General features: G+C 38.3%; 1 long non-coding RNA gene and 1 pseudogene across 2 annotated transcripts; one reads left to right on the top strand and one right to left on the bottom strand.

The window, feature by feature from the left end:
* The first annotated feature begins 17,004 nt into the window (after positions 1-17,004).
* On the top strand, positions 17,005-18,515 carry LOC145109910 (uncharacterized). Its single transcript, XR_013709316.1, has 3 exons — positions 17,005-17,085; positions 17,244-17,323; positions 18,478-18,515. It is a non-coding gene; the product is annotated as an uncharacterized LOC145109910 (long non-coding RNA).
* Positions 17,584-18,393, bottom strand: LOC145108078 (lipoamide acyltransferase component of branched-chain alpha-keto acid dehydrogenase complex, mitochondrial pseudogene; annotated as a pseudogene). The gene is made up of 2 exons (XR_013708069.1): positions 18,008-18,393; positions 17,584-17,917 (listed from the first exon to the last, which is right to left on the bottom strand). The product of XR_013708069.1 is annotated as a lipoamide acyltransferase component of branched-chain alpha-keto acid dehydrogenase complex, mitochondrial pseudogene (transcript).
* Positions 18,516-19,302: the final 787 nt, after the last annotated feature.

Genomic DNA, 19,302 nt, shown 5'->3' with positions numbered 1-19,302 from the left:
AAAGCCCTTGAAAATCACCACATGCACCAAACATCCTGAGTTTTCGGTCACCTTCATGGACCGAAAACCCTTCATGGACCGAAAACTTCCCTTAAGTGGCTTTACAACCCCCTTATGCAATTCTAAGTGATTGTAACACTTCTATTAAGGAATTCTTAGTCCTTAAAGTGTTATTCTTTACCTGATTAGTTGAGTAAACACTAATTGTATTCATATATGTGTCTTTATATGCTAAATAGGATCCGCGTGTGCTCAAGTCTTCACTTGACACTTAGCATCTTTTTTTTCCCGATCTTACATACGCATCACTCATTTCAAGTGATTTCATACCCCTTAATCAACCTTTGAAATGATTTTAAATGCTTTTATGGGGGGAATACACGTTGAAACATTCTAGATATTGCTTTAATCACATTGATTAATGTCTAGAACAAACAGAAGGATTTTCTATTACTTTCAAATTACTATCAAACTTATGGATTTCAAACACTTCAAAACCTTTTATCAAACTATTTTAGATGCTAAAACTGTTTTCAAACCTTCTTAAACTTAAATTATTTTCAAACTCATATCTACACTAATATATTTATATAAGTAAGACTTGAAGCACTTAGGACTGATAGCTCCCCTTATTTCCTGTTCCTTGTTTGGTTGTGGACTTAGGGTATCCTGTTATTTGTCCGAATGTCGTTGAACTCTTAGTTATATATCATATATATATATATATATATATATATATATATATATATATGTGTGTGTGTGTGTGTGTGTGTGTGTGTGTGTTGGATATAAAAGCTTTCACTTCAGTTCAGTACCTTTGTGTAATGAAGGCATACAAACAATATTACTATTTAACTATAATAGGTATAGTTAAGGGATTACTACTCACTATTACTACTACAACGATACATACAAGAGTCAGTACATTTACGAGTCACTACATAAGTACTACATTGAGAAACAATACATACTATACACTATACAAGAGAACATACTATACACTAGTACAGAGAAAACATTACTATACTATCACCTACTATACAAAACTTTTGAATACTATAAACAGAATGTGCCATACTACTTCTCGATACGACACTTCATTGTGGTATCACCTTGTAACTAGAGTCTCCTGGAGGGAGAACGGGCATTGTGTGTATAGATCTATATGGGACAGACACTCCCACACCCTGACTGCTAGCTACAGTCCCAGCCGATAAGGCCAAGGGGTGACAGAATGTTACCTCACTACATATGACATCGGAGGGTCATTAGTTATTCATCCGTCGATCAGTATGGTTACATACGAGTTCACATTCAAACCTTTAATTAACTAATTAAGAATTAAAGGCAAAACAGACTTTTCGAGGCGTATTGTTCATTTAATACCACCTGGAGTCTGCATTTTCACTTTCTTTAGACTCCCCGAGGTGTGCTATACATTTAGTACTACCTGGAGTCTATATTTCATCACTTTATGACCAGCGGTGTCACTGCTGAGGTAAAACATTATTTTCCTACGACATTTACCTTGTGATCTTGTCACATACTCATTTAAGTAAACTATATTTTCATAATGATAGTTTTCACTGGGGAAAACTCTTACTCCACAAAAGAACAAACATACAAACAATCGGGTCTTGGTAGAAGGCTACATTTTAGTAGAAAATATAGGATTTTCTAGAGAGTTCAACTATTTACAAACATTTACAAAACATTTACAAACAGCTACGAACATATATACTACGTTGTTACAAACATTTTTATACAAGCAATGACACTAAATACTTATGAACTCACCAGCTTTATGCTGATAAACTATTTCAAAATAACTTGTATTCTCAGGTCATCAGTAGACAGGTACCGATGAAGCTTTTGAGAAGATGGAGCACATACAAGACTCATCTTTTATTTTGATTATTCATTTTGGTGTCTTACATACTATACAGAACACGCTTGTACTAAAAATTATTCTATTAAAGCAATGGATGTTGTTGCTTGTTTACTATTATGCTTTGTTATGATACTGTACATGACTTCCTCCACCCTAGAACGTTTCCGCCGTTCCGGTTTTGGGGTGTGACAGATTGGTATCAGAGCATTGTTTATAATGAATTGAGTATATCAACCCATAAAAGATATACAAACTATAAACGCAACGGGATTAAAACACTCTGACCAAGAATATATACTTTTAAATAATAAAATATTTAACTAAGTATATATACATCTATTCATACCAGTGTCAGTATCATACTAGAACAGAACAAAAGTATTACGATTGTTGAACAACACAATTAGGCTTAGAGACATATAGTCAAATCTAGGGGGATATAATCTGATCAACTATATTTTCTGAGGAGTGACTAGCATGTTCCTAAGAATGATTGTGGTGTTGCAACAAGTCTAAAAACTTACCAACATTACTACAACGGGAGTATTAGAACAGAATACTATAGGAGTATTTTGTGTTACTATAATTACTTATGTGCAAACTAAAAAGAATCCTCATTAGTACGTCTATTAACTATTATTTTCCCCTATTCTCGCGTAGATAACATGGCTGGCTTCCATCTCCCCGGCGATCCGTACTATCCCAACCAAGGAAATGGTGGGTGGCTCGATGGTGAGCCCGAAGACGATCACCCAATCCTTTTGGATGATCACCTCACAGAAGGCTTTTCGGATGGCTCCGACTCCGAACCAGAGGTCAACAACCTACCCCAAGAAGGTCAAGTCCCAAACCCTAACCCCCGTCCGACATTTCAAGGTCCCACTCCCTTGTGGGCAACAACCTTGAATCGTTGGAGTGATGAGCAGGGTCAGCCCTTACCTTACAATGGGGACCGGAGTTTTTACAATCTACGCGAGGGAGGCTCAGCTGACCGTGTCCTACCCATCATGGTCCGTAGGATTGCTCGGAACGTCGAGGAAGGTCATGCAGCCATCGACCGAGTAATGGAAGTTGACGCCAACTCTGGCCTTAACACAGTCCGCATTCGCCAACTCGAAGAGGCTATGGAAAGGACCAGGGGAACCAATGAGGCTCTGCAGCAACAGTTAGCTGCATCCCGAGCCGAAGTCATGGAACTCCGAGTACGTCAGAGGGCGCATGAACGACATCTTCAAGGGGTTGTATGTCAACTGGCAGATCTGAGGGTTCGCCCGAGGGATACCCGTTGCCGGTAGAAGATGTCGACTCATCTTTTCTTTTGGGATAAGGAATAGCCTTTCTTTTCCGTGCCCTATAGAGCACTTGTCTGTAAAATATTCCTAACTTTTAAAGTACTCTAACTAGACTTCTAATACTGCCAACATTTTCCCTTATGGTTTGATGTAAGACCCACTGTTAGGTCATTTTTCCCGAACTCATTTTACATCATTATTACCAGTAATATTGGCAGTTATCTAATCTTTGGAAAGTCTTCACCTTTGGGTTTCCCTACTCTATTGTTATACCTCTATCTGATAGTTGGACTATGGCGATTTAGTCCATGAAACACTCTCATCATACTTGCAATTGATTCTTACTATTATCATCATCTCTGTAAATTTCCAGTAAAAGATGCCGCCTCGCAAGCGTCCGACCAGGGGCAGACCTGCAAATCAAACTCCACCACCACCCCCTCCGCAGTTTGATGCGGTGATGTTTCAAGCAGCGGTGACCGCAGCTGTAACCGCAACCATGTCCCAAGTAAACTCTGGGGGTTCAAGTGGAGCTGGAACTGGCACAAACTCCAGCAATGGTGAAATCCAACCACGTATACGGGAGTGTACCTATAAAGATTTCATCAGCTGCAAACCAACGTACTTCAACGGGACCGGAGGGATTATTGCGCTGTCCCAATGGATCAAAAGAACAGAAGCAATCTTCGAGATGTGCTCATGCCCTGAGGGAAGCAAGATAAAGTTCACTGCTTGCACCTTCACCGAAAAGGCCCTGACGTGGTGGAATAGCCATGTCAAAGCACTCTCACTAGTAGCAACTAACGTCATGGGCTGGGATACACTGAAAGACCTGATGACAAGGGAGTACTGCCCGAGGGGCGAAATCCAGAAGCTCGAGGAGGAACTGTGGAACCTCAAAATGAAGGGTTCCGACATAGTGGCTTATACAGCCAGGTTCTGCGACCTGGTGACTCTATGTCCCAACATGGTCCCCACCGAAAGCAAGAAAATCGAAAGATACATCTGGGGTCTAGTACCCCCATATCGAGGGAACGTTCTAGCATCACACCCTGCGACCTTTGATAGTGCCAAGGAATTGGCCCAAAGGCTCATCGATCACGAGGTTCCTTCTACTCCAACAACAACTACAATGACTGCCCCCACACCAACCAACGCGGCCGACAACAAGAAAAGGCATTGGGATCGAAAGAAGGGCAAATCAACTCAACCCCCTTCCAAGAAACAACAGGCGGTGGCTATCCATGCTGCCACAACCCCTGCTGTCCCTGTACCAGCCAAGCCATATGCAGGGACCCTACCCAAGTGCACCAAGTGCAATTTCCATCATAACGGCCCCTGTCGGGAAATGCACTACATTAATTGCGACCGGAAGGGCCATACCGCCCGGTTTTGCCGAACACCACCCAAACCCATCACCCAGGTTCCCGGTGCAGGAGTGAGCCAGGCCTGCTACGGGTGCGGCGAGACAGGACACTTCAAAAGAAACTGTCTGAAAGCTAGGAATGCGGGAGGAACAGGAAGACTACTTGCTATTGGCCACAATGAAGCCGTGGCAGACCCCACAGTAGTCACGGGTACGTTCCTTCTTGATAACTCTTATGCTTGTATCATATTTGATAGTGGGGCAGAGAAGAGCTTCGTAAACCAAAAATTTAAACACTTACTTAATCAAGCACCGCAAGCACTAAAAGAAACCTTCGCCGTAGAAATGGCTAACGGAAAGACAGAGAGTTCTAACGAGATTTACATAGGTTGTACCCTCACGCTAGATAATCATTCATTTCCAATCGACCTCATACCTGTATCAATCAAAAGTTTCGATGTCATTGCGGGCATGGACTGGTTGAGTCTCCATGGTACTGATATTATGTGCTTCGAGAAGGCAGTCCGCCTAAATCTACCGAATAACGAAACCTTGTTAATCTACGGAGACAAACCCAGTATGAGCCTTCGTATCATCTCGAGTATTCAAGCCCAGAAGTACTTGCGCAAGGAATATCGTACATTCTTGGCTCACGTTGTCGATACGAGCCAGAAAACAAAAGACATGAAAGACTTCCCTGTAATACGCGATTTTCCTGACGTCTTTCCGGAAGAACTCCTAGGATTACCCCCGCAACGTCAAGTCGAGTTCCGAATCGACTTGATTCCAGGGGCGACCCCCGTAGCCAAATCGCCCTATCATCTAGCACCTGCTGAGATGCAAGAACTGTCCGGTCAACTTAACGAACTGCTCAGCAAGGGCTTTATAAGACCAAGCTTCTCACCCTGGGGAGCACCAGTCTTATTCGTGAAGAAGAAAGACGGATCGTTCCGTATGTGCATCGATTACAGGGAACTCAACAAACTTACGATCAAAAATCGTTACCCTCTTCCTCGCATAGACGATTTATTCGACCAGCTGCAAGGGGCGAGTTACTTTTCCAAGATTGATCTGAGGTCCGGGTATCACCAGTTACGAGTGCTGGAGGAGGATGTTTCGAAGACAGCCTTCCGAACTCGTTACGGCCACTACGAGTTCGTGGTGATGCCATTCGGATTGACCAATGCCCCCGCAGTACTCATGGACTTGATGAATAGGGTATGCCATCCTTACTTGGATCAATTCTTCATCGCTTTCATCGATGACATACTTATCTACTCTCGAAGTAAGGAGGAACATAGCAATCATCTTCGACAAGTCCTAGGAACCTTACGATCAGCAAAGCTCTATGCGAAGTTCTCTAAATGTGGATTTTAGATCTGAAGAGTCGAATTCTTAGGACACGTGGTTAGCGAAGAAGGAATCCACGTGGACCCTTCCAAAATTAAGGCCATCGAGAACTGGTCAGCACCGAAGACGCCTACGAAAATTCGTCAATTTATAGGCCTCGCTGGCTACTATCGCAGGTTCATACAGAACTTCTCTCGAATTGCGAAACCCCTCACTACATTGACCCAGAAAGGCGTGGCCTTTGACTGGGAAGAGAAACAAGAGAAGGCGTTCCAAACACTGAAGCGAGCCTTATGCACCGCACCGATACTATCCCTCCCCGAAGGGATAGAAGACTTCGTGGTATACTGCGATGCATCCAACCAGGGGCTCGGCTGTGTTCTGATGCAACGAGGTAAGGTCATCGCCTATGCCTCAAAACAGCTGAAGACACACGAGGTCAACTACACCACCCACGATCTTGAACTGGGAGCAATTGTGTTTGTCCTGAAGATCTGGAGGCACTACCTCTATGGTACGAAGAGCACTATCTTCACATACCACAAAAGCCTACAACACATATTCAACCAGAAGGAGCTCAATATGAGACAACGACGGTGGGTTGAGCTACTCAATGACTACGAATGCGAAATTCGTTATCATCTGGGTAAAGCCAATGTGGTAGCAGATTCCCTAAGTCGAAAAGAATATTATGGACGAAGAGTCAAGTCATTAACTATGACTATCCATTCGCATCTTTCCGCACAAATTAAGGAGGCTCAGTTCGAAGCCTTAAAACCTGAAAATGTGGCGGGAGAATCCCTGCGAGGAATGGATAAGAACTTAGAAGTCAAGGGTGACGGAGTCTTATATCTCATGGACCGGATCTGGGCACCGAGACATGGTAGCTTCAAAGACTTGGTCATGAAGGAAGCGCACAACACTCGATATTCGATCCACCCAGGTTCAGATAAGATGTATTTGGATCTTAAAAAGCTATACTGGTGGCCTAACATGAAAGCAGAGATTGCTACCTTCGTGAGTAAATGCCTTACTTGCTCAAAGATTAAGGTCGAATACCAGAAACCATCAGGTTTACTTCAGCAACCAGAGATACCTGAATGGAAGTGGGAGCGGATCACTATGGACTTCATAACCAAGCTACCCAAGACAAAGGGTGGGCTTGATACCATTTGGGTCATCGTCGACAGATTGACCAAGTCCGCGCACTTCCTACCCATCAAAGAGACCGACAAAATGGAGAAGCTCACAAGAACATACATTAGGGAGATCGTACGACTGCATGGTGTTCCTATATCTATTATCTCCGATAGAGATAGTAGATTCACTTCGAGGTTCTGGTAGTCATTACAAAGCTCCCTAGGAACGAGGCTGGACATGAGTACGGCCGACCATCCACAGACCGACGGACAGAGTGAGAGGACTATCCAAACCTTGGAAGATATGTTGCGAGCCTGTGTGATCGACTTTGGGAAGGCATGGGATACTCATTACCCCTTGTCGAATTTTCCTATAACAACAGTTATCACATGAGCATAAAGGCTACTCCATTTGAAGCCCTCTATGGCCGAAAGTGCAGATCCCCTCTGTGCTGGGCTGAGGTGGGTGACACACAGTTAGCTAAAGGACGAGTTCCTGACAGCACTCTCACAGGTCCGGAGATCATTCGGGAAACGACAGAGAAGATCGTTCAGATTCGTGAACGATTGAAAGCCTCTAGAGACCGACAGAAAAGCTACGCAGACAAACGGAGGAAACCTTTGGAACTCCAGGTGGGAGACCGAGTCCTTTTGAAAGTCTCACCCTGGAAGGGCTTGATACGCTTCGGAAAGCATGGAAAGCTAAATCCAAGATACATAGGGCCTTTTGAGATTCTCGCTATAATCGGCCCCGTAGCTTACAAACTCAACTTACCCCGCGAGCTTAGTAACGTACATCCTACCTTCCACGTCTTGAAATTGAAAAAGTACCTATCCGACGAGACTCTTGTAATCCCACTAGACGAGATCGAAATCAACGAGAGCCTCAACTTCGTGGAAGAACCAGTAGAGATCATGGACCGAGAGGTCAAGCGAACGAAACAAAGCCGCATCCCAATCGTAAAGGTTCGTTGGAACGCCAAGCGAGGACCGGAGTTCACTTGGGAGCGCGAGGATCAAATGAAACTTAAATATCCTCATCTTTTTACTTAGTTATTTGTAATAACTTAGTTATTTGAGCTCTAATTTCGGGATGAAATTCCCTCTAACGGGGGGGATGATGTGACAACCCGAAATTTCCATTTGATCGAACTCTACAGTCAATCACTTCAATTAAAAGTCAAATTCATTTCCGCTAATTTTTAGCTCGGTTTTAAAGTCCGATTGGGTATTTTTAATATTTATTTTTTTTAGAAAACAAATGAAATGAAGTATTTTCTAGGATTATTGGGGAACAAATAAAACAAATAACACCTTGATAAGGTGTTACGGCCAAACATGAGGGGTGGGGCCGAAAACCTCCTTTGACCGAGAACTCATGCTTAAGGCATGAGTTTACTCCTTCCTTCCTCATTTCTTACTTCCAAACTCAAGAACACCCACATTCTCTCTCAAGTATCATAAGAGCTTCTTCCAAATCTTCCAAAAATTTAAGTGTTTCTTCTCTTGATTTGTTGATCCAACACTTCATCTAGTAGTTATACATGATTTCATCCATGAAATCTCCTCTTTTTCTTAGATCTTCAAGTGTTCTTCAAGAACACCAAGAACATACACTAGATATTGCTTTAATCACATTGATTAATGTCTAGAACAAACAGAAGGATTTTCTATTACTTTCAAATTACTATCAAACTTATGGATTTCAAACACTTCAAAACCTTTTATCAAACTATTTTAGATGCTAAAACTGTTTTCAAACCTTCTTAAACTTACATTATTTACAAACTCATATCTACACTAATATATTTATATAAGTAAGACTTGAAGGACTTAGGACTGATAGCTCCCCTTATTTCATGTTCCTTGTTTGGTTGTGGACTTAGGGTATCCTGTTATTTGTCTGAATGTCGGTGAACTCTTAGTTATATATCATATATATATGTGTTGGATATAAAAGCTTTCACTTCAGTTCAGTACCTTTGTGTAATGAAGGCATACAAACAACATTACTATTTAACTATAATAGGTATAGTTAAGGGATTACTACTCACTATTACTACTACAACGATACATACAAGAGTCAGTATATTTACGAGTCACTACATAAGTACTACATTGAGAAACAATACATACTATACACTATACAAGAGAACATACTATACACTAGTACAGAGAAAACATTACTATACTATCACCTACTATACAAAACTTTTGAATACTATAAACAGAATGTGACATACTACTTCTCGATACGACACTTCATTGTGGTATCACCTTGTAACCAGAGTCTCCTGGAGGGAGAGCGGACATTGTGTGTATAGATCTATACGGGAGAGACACTCCCATACCCTGACTACTAGCTACAGTCCCAGCCGATAAGGCCAAGGGGTGACAGAATGTTACCTCACTACATATGACACCGGAGGGTCATCAGTTATTCAGCCGTCGATCAGTATGGTTACATACGAGTTCACATTCAAACCTTTAATTAACTAATTAAGAATTAAAGGCAAAACAGACTTTTCGAGGTGTATTGTTCATTTAATACCACCTGAAGTCTGCATTTTCACTTTCTTTAGACTCCCCGAGGTGTGCTGTATATTTAGTACTACCTGGAGTCTATATTTCATCACTTTATGACCAGCAGTGTCACTGCTGAGGTAAAACATTATTTTCCTATGACATTTACCTTGTGATCTTGTCACATACTCATCTAAGTAAATTATATTTTCATAATGATAGTTTTCACTGGGGAAAACTCTTACTCCACAAAAGAACAAACATACAAACAGTCGGGTCTTGGTAGAAGGCTACATTTTAGTAGAAAATATTGGATTTTCTAGAGAGTTCAACTATTTACAAACATTTACAAAACATTTACAAACAGCTACGAACATATATACTACGTTGTTACAAACATTTTTATACAAGCAATGACACTAAATACTTATGAACTCACCAGCGTTATGCTGATAAACTCTTTCAAAATAACTTATATTCTCAGGTCATCAGTAGACAGGTACCGATGAAGCTTTTGAGAAGATGGAGCACATACAAGACTCATCTTTTATTTTGATTATTCATTTTGGTGTCTTACATACTATACAGAACACGCTTGTACTAAAAATTATTCTATTAATGCAATGAATGTTGTTGCTTGTTTACTATTATGCTTTGTTATGATACTGTACATGACGTCCTCCACCCCAGAACGTTTCCGCCGTTCCGGTTTTGGGGTGTGACATATTGGCACCCAAAAAATTCATATAGTTACACCCACGTCCATCATCTCCTCCATTTGGTTGGTTCCTTCCAACCACTCTTGGTTTGGCTTGGCGAATAGTATGGCTGTAGTTTCCCTCCTCAGACTGTTCCTTGTTCAAATCACGTGGCACAAAGGGTCTAGTAGGTTCTCTTCCATTTTACCTTAGTAGATGCCTTGTCTTCTCCATTTGACGGTCTAACATCATCTGCATCAGTGCATGTGCTCCTGCCATCGGGATTGGCTCAGGTGCAGCTGCTACCACTGGTGCACACTCAATCACTCGTGGCTCGGGCTTTTGGTTTCCATTAGCATTTCCTAATCCACCTTGTGTTCTCACCATGATGTTATATAAACCAATGCAGACGTTCAGTGTACTGAGATGAGCATATAGATAGGGAAGGTTTAGACGCGTAATCCTCCTTATCACTCCGAAAAGTTATATATTAGTTCTAATAGCGTAATTAAACGTTTCGAAACCTGAACACATAAAATTTACTAATTCTAGGTCGGAAACAGACCTTAAAGTAATCTAGACAGGCAACCTAAGGCACATTATTTTGGAGATCATTTAGCACATAAAATCAAATTAGGCATCTTATCCTAAAGTAAGTTTGTGCTTGCGTCAACTCATGTGTATTACCTAAATCATTAGAGACACTTATCTCATTATCATCGCTTAGTATTCTAAGTGTAAGTCTAGAAATCCTTTAAATTCCTAGTTCATTTAAACAAGTGCTCTGATACCAACTGTGCCATCGCCATTTTTACGACCAGAATAGACCGATTTGTTTATGCTTATTAAATTATAGTATTTTTTAAAAAGATTAATTATGTGGAATTTGTCTCAAAAACATGATAACGATATTATCAAAGCATTTTTGAAGAAATGTGTTTTGTTTATATTTTTAAAACTCAGGATGTCATAACTAACACAAAACATAAGCATAAACAGAGACTTACAATGTCTCAATATTCTAACGATTTATATATCCTTGAATCTCTCATTGTGCATGTATCTTTGTATCGCTACATGTGATATAAGGAAGCTGAGTGGGTCATGCTTGGAACCTAGTGAATATATAGGGATTTCAATCCCACAATGTTATAGTATGTATGTATGTGTATATATATATATATATATATATATATATATATATATATATGTGTGTGTGTGTGTGTGTGTATACACACACACATATATATACATATATATATATATATATATATACACATATATATATCAAAACTTGCAAGATACAAAAATCTCACTTATAATCAATCTACCCCATCCCAACGATCCTCACATAATACATACTCTGGATTCCAAAATAAATGATTTTACGTAAACCTTGCTCTTGGATCGGGAGTAAATAACTATATATAATCCATACTCTTGGATTAGGAATGAATGACTATATCTAGTACACACTCTCGGACCAAGGGCAACTGATTATGCCTAATCCATACTCTCGGATCATTGACAAATGATTATGTCTAATCCATACTCTCAGATCATGGACAAATGATTATGTCTAATCCATACTCTCGGATCAATGACAGATGGCTATATCTATACTCTCGGACCATGGATAAATGTCAGAATTCTACTCTCCGTGTATATCTCATACGTATTCTTAAGGAGATACTACCCAATATTAACTTAGGTCTTTTTGTGTTCATCTTGTTTTATCTCTGGTAAGAATATGATGCTCTACTCCTAATACTTCTATTATAATTATCGTGAAATAATATGTGCATCTTAACATACATAGAACCGTATTTTTTCGCATATCATATCTTATCAAATATGTTCTTAACACATATTCCAGGTAATAAGTATATAGCTCACATATAAAATCTTTAACATATATTTAACACTTTAAATAATACTTGTGATAAAATCATGTTCATGAAAGGGACTATGCACTCACTTGATAAAAGTGACTGGCGATTTCGGCAGCGCTTCATGTCGTACTTCGAAAAGACCTAGACGCATAAAGTACTAAGTCTTAGTCTAGTTTCATAATTCTGGTGACTATAATAATTATATTCTAGATTACTCACTAATCCCAATGTTTACATCAAGATCTATCAAGTAAGGATCAGCTAGGTAAGACGGTTGGGAGGCAGGATTATTTGGGCATATAGCTTTTCTGAAATCTAACAACCAAGCCAATGTGACCATTCTAGACACCTCGTGTGTAAGTAGATCAATTAGTATAACGACATGGAATTACTAATAAATCTTATTTATAGGTTCATAATAATGACTATGACTTATAAATATAAATTACACTAAAATAAGGATGAGTGTAATTTAACTTATAGAGATTTCCTAGACAAAAGTCTGAAAATTACACTGTCAGAGCTGCTACTTGCTAGCTACTACTACTTTAGGGATCGCAGGGCTTCTCTGTAGACTAAAACTAAGGAAAAATAGGCAAAAATCGAAAGCAACTCGAGAGAGAATAAATTAGGAGGTATGGGAAGAGAATTAGCCATTTCAAGCTATTTATAGGCGATTTTTGGGGTGCACGGCGTGCAAATGGGGTGCACGTCAAGCATTTTATGGCTACGTATCCCCAACTACTTTGTTCCACGTGTCGGCCTATTTGTGGGCCATGTTTTCACCTTCTAGAAGCGCGCGTTGCGCACCCGCCGCGCACGCGACGCAAAACGCAGATTTTGTAAATTTCGTTACTTTTTCATACAAACTCCGTTTTTGACATTCTTTATATCCTCGGAAAGCTCTTGATGAGATCTACAACTTTCCTTTAGACCCTAACAGCTAATTCTTACTTTATTTTTCATTCATTTTTATAAAATTAAATGATTTTGCTAAAATCATAACTCCCTCGTACGGACTACGTTTTTGACATTTTTTAAAATTTTTTTTATCTTAAAGAGTACTAAGATTTTCCTTTTGGTGACTTTAGCTAAAGGTCAATCATTATCTTCGTAGCTTTTTATGTCACACATTCCTTATGTGCGACTGACTTTTATATCTTATAAAAATCATATATAATGCATAAGGAGTCAGATTTCTATGAAATTTATATTTTCGAGATCGGGATGACGTGTACTTTTTAAATATATAATAATATATATGTTTTGGCACACTCATTTTTAAGATTTATGGACAATTCAGATTATTTTTCCTATTTTTGTTAATATGAAACTTATATTATATGGTGTGTAGCGCACATGACTATAAATTATCTCATTCAAGGATTTTAATTTTAATAATTATTACTCATTATGTGCAGCCCAAATGTAGATGTGTTACATCTTCGTGTGCACCCGCGAGGCGTGCGCTTTGACAACTCGATTCCTCAGGATATGGATGACGTTGCACCATGAGAAGAGGACATTTGTCAACCTTTGGGTGGTTCACGTGCAAGTTGTGTGACGCACACTACACGGCGCGCACCCCCACCCCCTATAAATATCAAGTTTCGGTTGATCCTTTCTCACACCTCAAAATACACATCACTCTCTCTCCATTTCCATGGCACTGACTCCCGAGTGCCTCTCAACTTCCGGACTCCCGAATGCTACCCTACAACAATGGTTTCACGCTTCACAGGTGAGTTCACGACCCCATTTTCTAAACCTTTTCGGTGGGGAATACATGTTAAAATATAAATATTTCATAGTTATTACTAATCGTATAACATTAGTTAGATAATTATGCTCATAACATTAGGATGATATTATGGCACAGTAGATACTCTGACCAACTTTTAAAGATAATAGTATGCCTACTTGTTATACTGACTCACACTGATAGAAAATATCATACCTAGTTGTTACGCTGACCAGTTACTAGGAAACATCGATACTCTAGTCGTTATTATAGCCATCCTTTGGATAAGCTTAGTACCTAGTGCTTACTCTGTACAAATACTCGGCTACGCAAAACACTCTAACATAATTTATATATATATATATATATATATATATATATATATATATATATATATATATATATATATATATATATATATATATATATATATATATATAATAAGTATCTCGCATAAATACAACGAAGAATAACAACACAATCGACCAGGAGAGGCCCTCACAACAAGCGTTAGATGAGATACGATTCATCCACAAGCTAAATAACCTTTAGCTACTAATCCGCAGGCCTATAATTTTAAAATATTGAGTGAACAGGAACGATCTGTATAGGTCTATATAGAGTTGACACCTATGCCTGTAGTTGCTAGCTACAACCCGACAATAGTCGGAATAGGCATAACTTTGTTAAGTACGAATGACGTCTGATGGACAACAACATCAGTCAGAGATCGATTATAAGAACTCATCCTAAAATTGTTAAATTTATGTTACTCTCTTTAAGGGACGCCTCAAAGGGAGTAGGAGTACACACAACACGATAAAAGAATACTAGGATAGTATTACCCTAGTAACAACAAAAGATTCTAGAAGTTTTATCAAGAAATAAAGAAAGTAATAATATACATCTTTCTATTCATTAACAAAGATCCAAATTCATATATATTTACTGAACTATCTGAATCCACTACCAGAACATTAAGGAAACAATTTGGTATACACAGTTCCACTAGCATAAGTTGAGAATACAACAAGCGCTGACCTAACAACCTCAACAAAGTATTTTTAAAGTATACAAAACCTTTGAACTCACCAAAATTATATTGACCTTTCAGACTACATGTATTCCTAGGTCACCAAATGGAGACAGAAGATATTTTAGTAAAAGCGTATGAAGTTATTAGTTGTCTACCGAAGAGTATGGTTATCAAGATAAAACTGAATGTAATAACGTAAAGCCTTTATGTAAGTTATCATTTGTTAGATGGAAGTAACATATATATGTTATGAACGATATATATCTGTGATACAAAATCCTAAAGTCGTGTTGCCTGGCGTTTCCACCACCATGTGGGAGGTGTGACAGATTTGGATTCAATTTTTGTTGGCCACTTTAATTGTTGTTGAACCATTCCAATTATCTGATTGTCTAGATCCGTAATTTTCTTTATTAATCAGTAAAAGTGATGAATATTTGATTGGTTCAGTGTCAGGATTAACTCTAATATAAACTGATTAGACAAGTCTTTAAGCTTCCGAGCTTGTGAGAAGTATTAGACTTTACTGGGAATTTTACACGGTGTCTAGCGCTGCTTTTCTTAATTAATTAAGAGCTTATTTAGTTAATTCAGTAAAAAGTAAGGTTTAACTCAAATAGATTGTTTTGGTTAAACATTTTACTAAAAAGAAAATTGTTAAATCATATTAATGATTTTCAGTACCAATTTAAACAATACACAATTTAATAAACATGTTGAAAGTTATTTGCATGATTAAAAGAGTCACCGCGAAACTGAAATTGCTTTTACCTTATGAATTTTACTCAAGTATTTTAATTGTGATTTCTTTTATAAATAAGTTTATTAATCATCAACCCCCACCCCCCTTAAATTTTTGTTAAATTAGTGTGTGTCTTACGCAAGAGACGCATAGACCTTATGACGTATCCATGTGGATTCGACCTTGCTCTCCTGTACTACTCCTAGTGCATTTGAGCAATATTTATATTTATATTATTTATTTTTTTAGGCGTTGCGACATGCTCTTAACACTAACACCCCAGTGGAAACCAAAAATGTAAACGTGACGTTGACACATGTCCCAAACGAGAATTCCAAAGATAAAAAACAGACGATGAAGGTCTTAAACAAAAAGAAGACAAATCGATAGTAGAAGCATTAACATCACACTATTAGAAAACAGCCCTTTAATGACGCGTGAACAATGACACGCATTGATTTACGATACGCATTTTTACGTGCCCTAAAAATAATGTCAGCTTTTCCTAAAATTCAAGAATAGAGGACACGCATTTTTGCGTGCCCTATAATTTGCGTCAAAAAAAAAACAAACACGGAGGGCACCTTTTATAAATAGTGTGTCGTCTTGGTCTGTCGTTTTATAATATTTTAATGAAAGGCGCGTCTGCATCTCGGTATACCTAAGGAGGGAAATGAAATCCCAAAAATCAAAAACCCCGCTCATTCTCTTCTCCCTTGTTTCCACCAGTTATGCCATTGATTTTTTTATTCGTTCACACTCTAGAACAAGCACATACATCACTCTCTTATCATTCTCCTTTAATTTCTTACTCTTGTAATTAAGGATTTAGGGTTTTTTCATATTACTGTTCCAATTTTTTTGTTCAGGTTTGGATGTTAGTCAAATGGCGTCCCTGAAGGAAAGTCTAATGCGTCGAGCCGTCGGCCTGTGGCGGCGACAGTCCGTCTCGCCATCCCAGTTGGCGGAGGAATACCTGGACCACCGGTAGTAGGTCAATACAAAGTCAACTCTTGCACCTAGAAATACAAATCAGAATCCCTCGATTGTAGCGTCGATCGAAAACTACGACAACCCTAAAACACATCTATGAAATCGCAAAGGTGAAGCAATCAGATCTGTAGTCCAATTTCTTCCACATCGATCCTCACACTAACTGGTTCGGCAACTGCAACTCCTCTCCATTGTAGTGTCAATCGACAACTACGACTCATCAACTGGCAATCGAAGCTACCAGTTCAACGAACCCTAATCAATAACTACATGGATAAGGTACTTGTTGGCTATTCAATTCAATTCATCTTAATTTCCCCCTTCATATATGTTTTTCATTGGATTTCTCTCAACTCACAGACGCAATGGCGTCAAGATCGTACGAAAAATTCACTGATATCTGCGATCAACTTATGCTTCAGGTAACATACATATGAATCTGTGTAATGATCATTGTGCGCTAATCGTTGCTTACTACTACGACTGACTGTGTGTTGGGTTAAGATTTGAAACCTTAATTTTATATCTGCTGGCTTGATTTCAATCTTACTGTTACTTTCTTTTTCCTTTTTTCATGTAGATTGCTTCACAAGGCGTTGCATTTCAAGACGAATGGTCGTATGCCGTTCATCTTCTAGGGCACATTTACCTTAATGATCTGTTACTTAAGACAATTTGTCTCTGTTTTTTGCCATTGCTAACTTTATTAGACGCGATAGTTCCTTAGTTATCTACAAAATAAACATAATATCATATAATATATTCAGTTAACTGATATAAAAAATAACAATAATTTCATTTTTGCTTAATTGTGTAGATTTTTCTAACCTCCAATATGGAAAGAGATTGAACATTCTTGATGTTTGCTACAACTAGTCCAGAAGGTGTGGCCATGGCAATTCCAATGTAGTGAGAGCCTATTAACAAATAAACAAACCACTTGACAGATTAATCAATTGAAAAATAAAAGCTAAAAAGAACATGTGAAATGGGAGAATATACAGACCTTTTAGAGTGACTTCATAATTTTCCAAGTTGAAGGTGTTGTTGACTAATGGATGTGTGGTCAATGCCATGGATAATGACTTTATTAACACGGGAAGGAATGTGAATTTAATATCTGGATCAGTATTCTCTTTCTGGAAAGCTGATTTAAGTTTCATAAGCCCATCACAGTTTATTTCTTCCACATAAAGAAAATGAGGAACACTAGCAGCTGCAGTCATTGACTTAACCATTGCACGCTGATAAGCCCTAGCAACAAAGAACTTCACAACTTTAATAACATGTTTACTTCAATCAAATTCATGAAATTGTTTATTGTTTATATAATAACAATAATACCTTAGAGAGAATATCTTATCATGATAAAGTGATTCAGCCATCTCTTGAAGTTGTTCTTCAGGTCCAGACATGGGTTCGATAGAAGTAGGATTAAAAGCAGGTTTGTCATCAATAATTCCTTTTTCTAGACCATATTTTAGAACATCTTCTTTCAATATTCTTCCATGTTTACCACTTCCAGTGACATCAGCTAAATCAATACCATGTTGCTTTGCAAGACTTCTAACAGCAGGGGTGGATAAATTGTCATTTGCATGACTCTTTCTGAGCTCTAGCTTGTGTTCATCAGACTTTGATCCATCAGAAACTACTAATGCATCAGAATCATTAAATGGAACAGCAGAATCATCAACCACCAATTGTAATAGAGTTTCTCCAACCTGAAATCAAAGTGAAATCAAAATTACTTTACCATATATATGGAAATTGTTAATACTACTACTGGTGTTTTACCTTTATAATGTCACCAGGAGCATGCAGAATCTTGGAAACTTTCTCTTTATAGCGGCTTGTTATTTCTATAGTTGCTTTATCACTTTGAACTTCACAAAGAGGTTCATATTCTTCAACATGGTCTCCCTGAAAAAACAAGTTTAGTTGGAATGATTCAATTAAAGGAAAGGAAGATGTATTTATTGTAAGACCAAATCAAATCACTCACATCCTGGACAAACCATTTGAGGAGTTCACATTCTGCAATACCTTCACCAGTTTGTGCTAAAGGTACATCTATAATGCCACCAGCTTGTTGACTATCCACTACATTACTTGAAAAGTAGTGCCCCTTAACATTCTACAGTTTGTTCAACTACATAATTAAGTACAACCAAATCATTACCTTTTATGATAATTGTATGAAGTTTTATCAAGTTTCAGATGAAATACCACTAATTTAATGGAATGCACCCTTGTTCATATAGAAACATGTAAAAGTTACTCAAAATTACAAATGTTGTCTTAGTTTCTGATGTATGACTTTTAACTTTTGCAAGCAAGCATAGCAAATTTACAATCCGAAATTGCCAATTTTCATGTTGAAACCAGGCTATCTAGAAGTTTTCTGGAGAAATTTAACACGTGTGTAGAGTTTAGTCACTAAAAGTGACTCATTTGACCAGAAAAGGTAATAGAGACATCAAATTAGAATGGTAGTGGTGAATCTTTAGGAAAGATACATTCTGAAAAAAGATTATTGAGCAAATATTCTTTATCAAAACCATAATCCTTTTGGCTACAAAATCAAAACCTAACAGTTTCCTTGAATCTGGTGAGTAATTTTGAGAGAAGCAATTGCA

The sequence above is a fragment of the Lactuca virosa genome, chromosome 4, assembly GCF_052849685.1.
Source record: "Lactuca virosa cultivar CGN04683 chromosome 4, Lactuca_virosa_CGN04683_v6, whole genome shotgun sequence".
In the NCBI taxonomy this organism is placed as follows: domain Eukaryota; kingdom Viridiplantae; phylum Streptophyta; class Magnoliopsida; order Asterales; family Asteraceae; genus Lactuca; species Lactuca virosa.
Note: the sequence above shows the minus strand (reverse complement) of the source record. Positions and strands in the feature narration are given on the sequence as shown.